The sequence below is a fragment of the Cryptomeria japonica genome, chromosome 10 (genome assembly GCF_030272615.1).
Source record: "Cryptomeria japonica chromosome 10, Sugi_1.0, whole genome shotgun sequence".
Classification (NCBI taxonomy): domain Eukaryota; kingdom Viridiplantae; phylum Streptophyta; class Pinopsida; order Cupressales; family Cupressaceae; genus Cryptomeria; species Cryptomeria japonica.
This window is the reverse complement of record NC_081414.1, coordinates 201,470,645-201,479,911: the sequence shown is the minus strand read 5'-3', so window position 1 is coordinate 201,479,911 and position 9,267 is coordinate 201,470,645. Positions and strand designations below refer to the sequence as shown.

Here is a 9,267-nt window from a genome sequence, read left to right as displayed (position 1 = left end):
TATTGGTTGTTTGCTTTCAATTAAGGAATATATAGTTATGCATACGACAATAATAATTGAATATATATTAAAAATATTAGCAAGAAATAGATATATCATTCTTATATACGTAAAGAGTCTTTTCAAACATCCGACAAAATTGAAATGATAGAAAGTTAGTATGTTTCACTTGAAAAATAATATAAATTAGATAATAAAAGATCTCAAACCTCTTTTATGTAGAACTAGATATGTACAGAATAAGCAGGGCAATTTAAAAAACGGCGGAGTCAATTCCAACGTCTCTATCGTCAACAGCAAAGTAAAGAATAGAATAGGTCTGAGTGGAGACTAGATCTAATCCCTTATAAATGCCCGCCCCACATTTCAGATATTCACAAATAACAGAGTAGCAGCAATCGGAATTATAACTATGGAGGCTCTCAAGCTTACAAGAGTTCTTAAGAGTAATATAGGTCATGTAGGATTAACGAATTATGCAAATAAATCATGGCGTATAAATCTTGATCGTCGTCAGGTTGTGGCTTCGTATAAATCATGGCGTATAAATCTTGATGGTCCAAGCACAAGATACCTGCAGCAGAAGCAAGTTGACTTGTTCATACGCCCGCTAACCCAGTCTCACATGGACCAAGATAAAGATGAAGATGATGATGATGAAGAGATGGTTGTGGCAGCAGAAGCGGCAGACCGGGCAGAAATGCACGATGTCCTCGCACAGCAAAGAGACGGATTTAACAAACTCCTCCTCCCCTCCCTCACCAACATCACGCTGGCCGCTCTCATTCTCCAGGCTTTACCCAACAATGATACTAATAACGTTGTCGCCACACTTTTGTATGGCTTCTCCACAGCTTTGATGTGCGGTGTGAGCAAAATGCAGCCTTCGCAGTTAGCGGAGGAGCAGAGAATAGCGGCACGGCTCTTCCGCCAGCTCAACACTGACATCCACACAAACCTTGCTCTGCCTCCCTACAAAGCTGTACTCGCATTGGATGAGGCTTATCCTCTGCCTGTCTTCCCCGGTATGCTCGACAAATTTCCCAAGATTGTACGACCAACAGTGTGGTGGCTCAACAACAAAACCATTAAACCCAGAACCAACCCCAAACTAACAACAACAAAATCATCAATGGATGGAGTGCAGAGCTGGAAACCGAGTTGAGGGGTGTTTCGGAGACGCTTAAAAGCGGTGATATTGCAGAGTATGTTGGGCTCAGCCGCAAAGTATTGGGAGTAAACAGTATTCTTGCAATAGCCGGCCCATTGCTCACTGGGATTGCGGGGGCATTGAATTTGAATGGCGCCATGTTATCTATGTCAATGGTGGCGGGCGTGTTGGGTGTTGTGGGCAACACACTGAGCCATTCAGGTGAGGTCGGAATGGTGTTTGAGATGTACAGAAACTGCGCAGGATTCTACCATTTGCCGGACTCATCCATCTCAGACACTCTGAACGAGGCAGAGCCAGAGGCCAGAGAAAACAGAGAGCTATTCCGTTGGAGATTCGCCTTGCAGCTGGGTCGCGATCCTCATTCTCCTCTTGCAGATTCTGCCTCCAAATTTGCCGGCAAGCTTTTCTGATTAATTGTTAATACACATACACGACCCACTTTTTCAGGCTCCGGCCTTGTACACAGCTATACATACATGTTACATGTGATTAATCCATACAATCTCTTATCCTCACTACAGCCTCCCGTTTCTCTTTCTTATTCTACATGGTGCTTGATTTCTGATACGTTATCCCATGCAGTTTTTTATTTTCTTTTAACACTATTTTTTATATTAACTCACCATGAAAGCACGTGGAACTTACAAACTACCCATGAGGATGAAAAAAGATTTGTTTTTGATCTGGTATTAGGATCTATGACTGTTGCATCTAGAACTATCTATTTTGGTGAAACATATATACATCTGAATCAGCTTTATAACCAATGATTTGTCAGGAAAATGCCAAAACTATAAGATTTTCTAGGTGCTAGCTCTGATGTGCACAAGTGCACGCAAACTATGCTCATACACTTGAAACAAGACATGCCTTTTCTTCTCTCATTAATCCTTCAACAACTGTTTTGGAATGCAAATCACGCTTACATGAGAATAAGAATGAGATAGAGGAAGAAGAATGAAAGCAACCACAAGAAGACAAGTCACATAGATATGCCCCGAGAAAAGAATTTCGGAAAAACCCAAGCCTCGAAAGCACAAGAGTCTAATGTATTATTTGCCGACATCAATGGTTACAATATGTTCATAGGATATCCATGTGAGACACATCTGCCCCCCTTTTAGAAAAATGTTGGAACACAACGTTGCAAAGTCACTATGTACTTCCATCCATTTTATCCCTGTAAAAAACTAAAATCACCAATTAATACACTCATACAGGGTCATTGGGGGGATATACGTTAGATTTTTTACCTAATCTTTTTGTTGAGATGTACCATGGTCATAACTCCTTTTTAATCCAAAATAGATATATGTGAAAAGTGTTAGCTTGTGAATTAGTTCTAGTTTTGTAAGCTCTGAAAGCTTTGAGAAAATAAAACAGCAAGAAAGAATTCTACTTGAAAGGAGACAAAAAATATATAAAATAAGAAACATAAAAATATTAAAATTATGATTTTAAAAAATTGAAATCCAAAGCTAGCATGAACAACTTCTAAAATCATCCATCCCTCTAAAGTGAGACATTTTTGCCTAATTTTTGGGGGCATTCTTTAATTAATTATTACAATATAGTGTAGTATAAATAAATAGTTACTATGCTAGAGTACATAAATAAATGTTAGTAGTGTTATAAAAAGTTTTGTAGTGAAGTTGTTGGTTGGAAGGTTATTCATTGAAAAGTTTTTGAAGTTAATTAGTTTAGGAAGTTTGCCTTAGGAAAACTTTTATTTCATAAGCTTGTGCAATTCATTGCATAAACATAAATAACTAAGCACTCATAATATTATGAAATTTAGAATTTTGTGTGCACTGTCACTTTTCAATGTGGTATCAAAGTTTTTGTAATATATTTTCCAGTGAGGATATATAGAAATGTGATAAGTAAGAAGGAAATATTTTTGACCAAAAAGAAAGGATCCCCATTGCAGTGAATTTGTTGTTGATGCAAATTTTGATTAGATTAGCTTGGGAAAGAGCCCAAACCTAGAAACCAACATAGAAGCTAGAAGTGTTCAACAACTATGGCCATTTGTGTCTTGCAATGCCTTGTTGAGAAACTCTAGTTTTTTCAAACATCATTTCACAAGGAAAGGGACTCGAACGAGCTACAATAGGGAAAGGGGTGAGGATTGTGGAGTGTCCTATGCATGAGTTTTTGTTCTCCAACTTATTGCGTCTTAGAATTCTCTTTAGTCTTTTGTAGATCTCATGTAAAGACATGAATTATGACTGTCGCGTTCTTAATTGATTCATTGCAATAAAAAAAATTCTAAATATTATATATCACAACTTGCTAATTCTCCTTTAATTTGGTGATCTCTTCTTCTAGGTGCTCCTTTGTTCCATAAATCCCACCTCCATTTTTATATCCTAGAAATATTTATCCAATCTTGGCCAGTTATTAAATATAGATGCAAAATTCTTCATAGAATTCTAAAAATCCCCGTTCACATATTCATCCGGCCACTTTTGTGCTTTTTTAAATACCAAAGATTGATGAAGGTGAATTTTCAGTTTAATTGTGTGTAATTAGGTCATTTGTCAGTTTAAAATTTTATTCACGAGGTTTAAGGATTTAGTGATTTTCTCCACTATTTGATAAATTTGAATACTAAGGATGCGGTAATTCTAGTTTGATAAGAAAATAGGAACCACATCTAATTTTTTATCTAGGGCACTTTGATTAGGAGGGGAATCTAGAGTATATTTCCTTTAGGTGGAGGATCAAGGGGAGCCAACCAGACTAGGGTAGCTTTGGGAATAAATCCTAAAGGTCCTGATAGAGTTAGATTTGTCATCCAAGATCGAAATAGGGGACTCCTTTGGACGGTTTTTAAAAACAACGTTTTTGCCTTTAGAATCATGGGGTAAGGTCAACCATAACCATTTTTCCTTTGTGGGAGTCATCTTTTGCCTTTGAGTGAGACCTCGAGTGTAGTAACTAATTAAAAACCTTGGAGGTTTACAATGGCTATCCCAAGTTCATACTTTTGGAAGGAATATGAGTTGAAGGTGAGGACACCCAAGAATTTCTCTTGTTAGGAATGAATCATTCTCTCACAAAAATAAGGGAGGCATTAAAGAATCATAAGAGAGTGGAAAGGTCCAATGTGAGAGCTAAAATTAAATTATAAAGGTGATAAATGAGGCATTAATGAAGGGAATGGTTTTTCCCAAAATCTGATAGTTTCTCAACTGACTCCTCCAAAGAAGTATGAGGAAGGTGAAGGCATGCCACCACATTTAGCAACCCTCCAAGGTACCATACCCAATCAAAACCTCAACTATTTTGACACAAAATATCCATGGGGTTCTCTCTGTTGAATGAATTCTATAGATGATCAATCTTTTGCCGCTCACCCATAAATATTTTCATAGAATATTTATAGTCTCCTTTCATTTTCTTAGGTAGCCTAATCCGTTCATTGTTTAGATTAGTGATGGTGGCTATGAATTCAATTTTTTTTTGAAAGAGCATAGCTTAGACTAGAAAATTACCCACCTCGCAAGACTTAGAAAATTCAATAAAGATGGGCTGGTTGTACCCATTCGCTTCTAAAATATAAGAAGTAAGATTTTAGATGACCAAAACATTCCAAACTTTTCATTCAATTCTTAGTAGTACATAGTCCTTGGGTTCTATTGGCATTTGCATGAAGATTGCATTAATGATATGTTATGTTGTCATTGATGTCAATTAACTGGTAATGATATTGCTGATGTTGTTGATATTGTCTTGTAACCGGTAGGATGAGCTAAGTGAAGGAACCTGTAAATCGGTATGTAAGTTTGTGTGTTGAACCAGTAACCAGTTAGAAGGTTAAACCCTATCTATTGATGTAACTGGTAAATCCTACCTATTGTTTTTGTTAAACCCTAACCAATTAAGGTTGTTGAATTGGTTATGTTGGTTTATGATCTGATGATGAGCGGTAATGATGATGACATGTATGATTATTGTATGAAGACAATTTCAAGTGTTTTTGGTGCGTTGTTGTAACATTTTTTTTGTCTAGGGAATGAGCAAAGTGTATTGCATATAATGCAAAGTGCATGATCAGTTACTAAGATCGAAGAGGTGATCAAGGAGTAGTCAATGCTTTCTTGATTAATGTTTAGAGATTGCTATGTAATCTAATGGTCATAATTGAACCAACTTGTTTGTAATCTCTATGAGAATTTGATTTATGTTGTGTAACCAACCCAATTGATTTGTTTATAAGGTTGATGAAGTTGTTTAGTTTAGTGTGTTGGCAGAGATCAGTTGAGTGTGTGGTTGCCGAATTGGATGATGTATCTACAATTTGAGTAAAGGTAGATAGGAGCATAAAAAGGATCTGATCAAGCAAGTGTAGTGCTATCCACATAGATCAAACAAACTCCTATTGTTTTCTAACAATTATAGCAAAACTGAAATCCCCTAACTGGGTAAGCTCTAACAAGCTTGGTGACTTTTCAAATCCTCTAACAAGGGGATCCATTAGCTTGGATTTTAAAATCCTCTACTGAGGTTACTCCTAATAGGGTATTGCTTCTAACAAGGCATTTATAGTCAATCCCTTAACCGGGTGGTTCTTAATAGGATTAGTTCTTAACAGGACTTTTGTAAAGCTTTAGTAGGCTTGGCTCTTAACAGGGAAAACTTTAGAAGAGTTCAGATTGTTATCTTGTGAGTCTTATCTCACCGTGGTTTTTCCCATTTGGGTTTCCACGACAATAATATTTGTGTCAAGTGGTGAATGTTTTTGTGGTTATGATCTTATGGTTGATTTGATTAACTACTTAACTATTTTGATAAGTCATGATAACTGGAAGCATTGAGAAATGAAGTCTGTTGACATACGATAAAGCATTTGGATGTTTATAAGTTTGATGTTGTTTACTGTTAATTTGTTGTAACAGTCAACCAATTTATCTTATGAGTTTTTTTCTCGACAGTGGTATTTCATTGATAAGTTTACTTTGAGAGATTGAAATTGAGTTTCAGAAAGTTTGTATCAGTTTTTCAGTTTACTGATTCATCCCCCGTCTTAGTAAACTACCAGATACTTATTCTTTCTTCATACCATCAATTGGTATCAGAGCTTTCAGGTCCTCTAAGATCTAAGGCTAACAACTTGAGGTAAATATCTTGTAGATCATGATGAAGAAGGAAGGTTTGAAGTTTAATAGAGAGAACTATAGGATATGGAGCGATAAAATGAAAATTTATATCAAGAGTCTGAGAAGTTAGTATTGGGAACATGTCAATACTAAATATGTTGCACCCACTGGGATTTTAACTGTTGACCAAAAGAAAGAGCAACAAGAAAATCATCAAGCATTAGAGGCCATTATCAGTTCCCTGTCTGATGCTGAATATGTAGATGTTCAAGGTCTAGAGACTGCACATGAGGTATGGCAAAAACTTGAAGAGATTTATAGCAGTGATGAACATGTTAAGATTGCTAAAGAGGAAAGTCTACGAGGAAATTTTGATGACATGCAGATGGCTGAAGGTGAAAATATTTAGTAGTATGGTCAAAGGATAAAAGAGATAGTTGGTGAAATTAAGAGTGCAGGAGGGAAAGTGGAAGATGCCACAGTGATCAGTAAGGTATTGAGAACCCTACTACTGGTCTACGCTATCTGAGTTGTAGCTATTCAGGAGCTGAAGTCCATTGACAAAAATAAGGTAACTCTTGACTCTATCATTGGAAAACTTACTACTTTTGAGTTCAACGGTTATGATGGTAGTGTACAGAAATCTGAGTCTACATTTAGAGCTTCTGTTTCTAACCCATTTGTGGGAAAAAGTAGAGATACTAGTCATGGTTATGAATCTAGATCTAGCAGAGATGCTCATGATGAAGACAGTTTAGTGGAGCTTGAAGCATTGTTGGCAAAGTGGTTGCCCAGAGGCACTAGTAAATATAGAGGTAAATTACCTTTAAAATGTTTTGCATGCAATAAAATTGGCCACATAGCTGCTAACTGTCCCAATGGTGAAAATGAACACAAGTGAGAGAAATTCAAGAAGTATAAGGGTAAAGGCAAGAGAGATTGTCTTATTGCTATTGATGGCGGTATCAGTGATGAGGAATTTGATGGTGATGCTAATGGAGATATAGTGTTTGTAGCTATTAAAGAAGAGATATCAAACCAGAAGGCATTAGTATCCAGGATAGATAACTCAGATGATTGGATCATTGATAGTGGTTGTTCACATCATATGACTGATGATCGGAGAAAATTTCTTTCTTTGAAGGAATTTGATAGCGGAGTTGTAAGATTTGGTAATGACTCACCCTGCATGGTTAAAGGTAAGGGAATTATTTCTCTTAATGAGAAGAGCAGTGCAAATGATGTCTACACTCTACTAGGTTGAAGGTCTAAAGAATAATCTTTTGAGTGTGGGACAACTCAATGACAGAGGATACCCATTGGAGTTTAAAAATGGTATGTGCAAAATATTTGACAATAAAGGTGAGCTGATTTCAACCAGGAAACAAACTAAAGGTAACCCATTTCACCTTAATCCTAAAGTTAGTAACTATTTAATTGAAAAAATAGATGATAGCTGGCTTTGGCATAGGAGATTTTGTCATATAAACTTTGAGAACATTGTTAAAGTGAGTAAGTCCAAGACAGTGAGAGGTTTTCCTCAGTTGGACAAACTGGTTAATGCTCTTTGCAAAGAATGTCAGTTAGGAAAGATGACATTCTCAACTTTCAAGAGCAAATCCTTTTCAGCTGAGCATTTGTTAGATTTGATTCATATAGATATTTGTGGACCAATAAGAACAAAAAGCATTCAAGGTGACAGATATTTCATGATCCTCACTGATGATTGCTCAAGGATGATGTGGGTCACATTCTTGAAGGATAAGATTGAAGATTTTGGTAAGTTCAAGGCATTCAGGGCCTTAGCTGAGAAGGAGAGTGGTAAGAAGATAAAATGTCCGAGGATAGATCAAGGTAGTGAATTTACTTATGAGGAATTCACTAGGTATTATGAAGAGAATGGTATCAAATGACAACTTTTTGCACCAAGGACACCACAACAAAATGGTATTGCAGAGAGGAGCAACTGGTTAGTTGTTGAAGCTGCTAGGACAATGTTGATATAAGGAGGTGTACAAAAAACCTTTTGGAGAGAAGCTATCAACACAACTTTCTACACTATGAACTAAGTTATGGTAAAAAGAGGTAAGGATAAGACTCCTTATGAATATTGGTATGGAGGATCACCTGATGTTAGTTATTTCAAGATATTTGGAAGCAAATGTTTTATTAAGAGAGGTGATTATATTAGAAAATTTGAGGCTAAAAGTGATGAAGATATATTTCTTGGCTATTCCACCAAGAGTAAGGCCTACAAGTGTTTTAACAACTGGACACAGAGAATTATTGAGAGTGTTGATGTTTGAGTGGATGAATATCCTGAAGTATCAAAGGAAACCAGTTTGGAGAAGAAGGATGAAGATCCTTGCATTTTTTTTTGGAACTAGAAACTGTCAAATCTGAAACCAGCAAAAAAAATTCTGATGCACCAGTTCAACCAGAATAGATAAATTCTGAAGATGATGATAATGATGAAGTTGAACCTGAAGAAAATGATCATGTTATTCCAAGATATGTGAGATTGAATCACAATCCTAAACAAATTATTGTGGATAAGGATGCTGGAGCACTAACTAGAAGAAGAATAAGAGAAAACTCTTGTATGATCTCCACCATTGAACCAATAATTGCTAACGAAGCATTTGGTGATGATCATTGGGTTAAAGCTATGGAGGAGGAATTGGATCAAATTGAGAAGAACAACACTTGGACCCTAGTACCCTGATCAGTAAATAAAAATGTAATAGGTACTAAATGGGTATTCAGGAACAAGTTGAATGAAGATGGTGTTGTAGTTCATAACAAAGCTAGGTTGGTTTGCAAAGGTTATGCACAAGAAGAAGGAGAAGATTATGGTGAAAATTTTGCACTAGTAGAAAGATTGGAAGGTGTCAAAACTTTACTTGCATTTGTAGCTCATAAGAAATTTAAGGTATACTAGATGGATGTTAAGTTTGCATTTTTGAATGGGATACTAGAAGAAGAATT

General features: G+C 36.3%; 1 pseudogene; it reads left to right on the top strand.

Annotated features, from left to right (window-relative positions):
- The first annotated feature begins 412 nt into the window (after positions 1–412).
- On the top strand, positions 413–1,584 carry LOC131044473 (probable F-box protein At4g22030; annotated as a pseudogene).
- Positions 1,585–9,267: the final 7,683 nt, after the last annotated feature.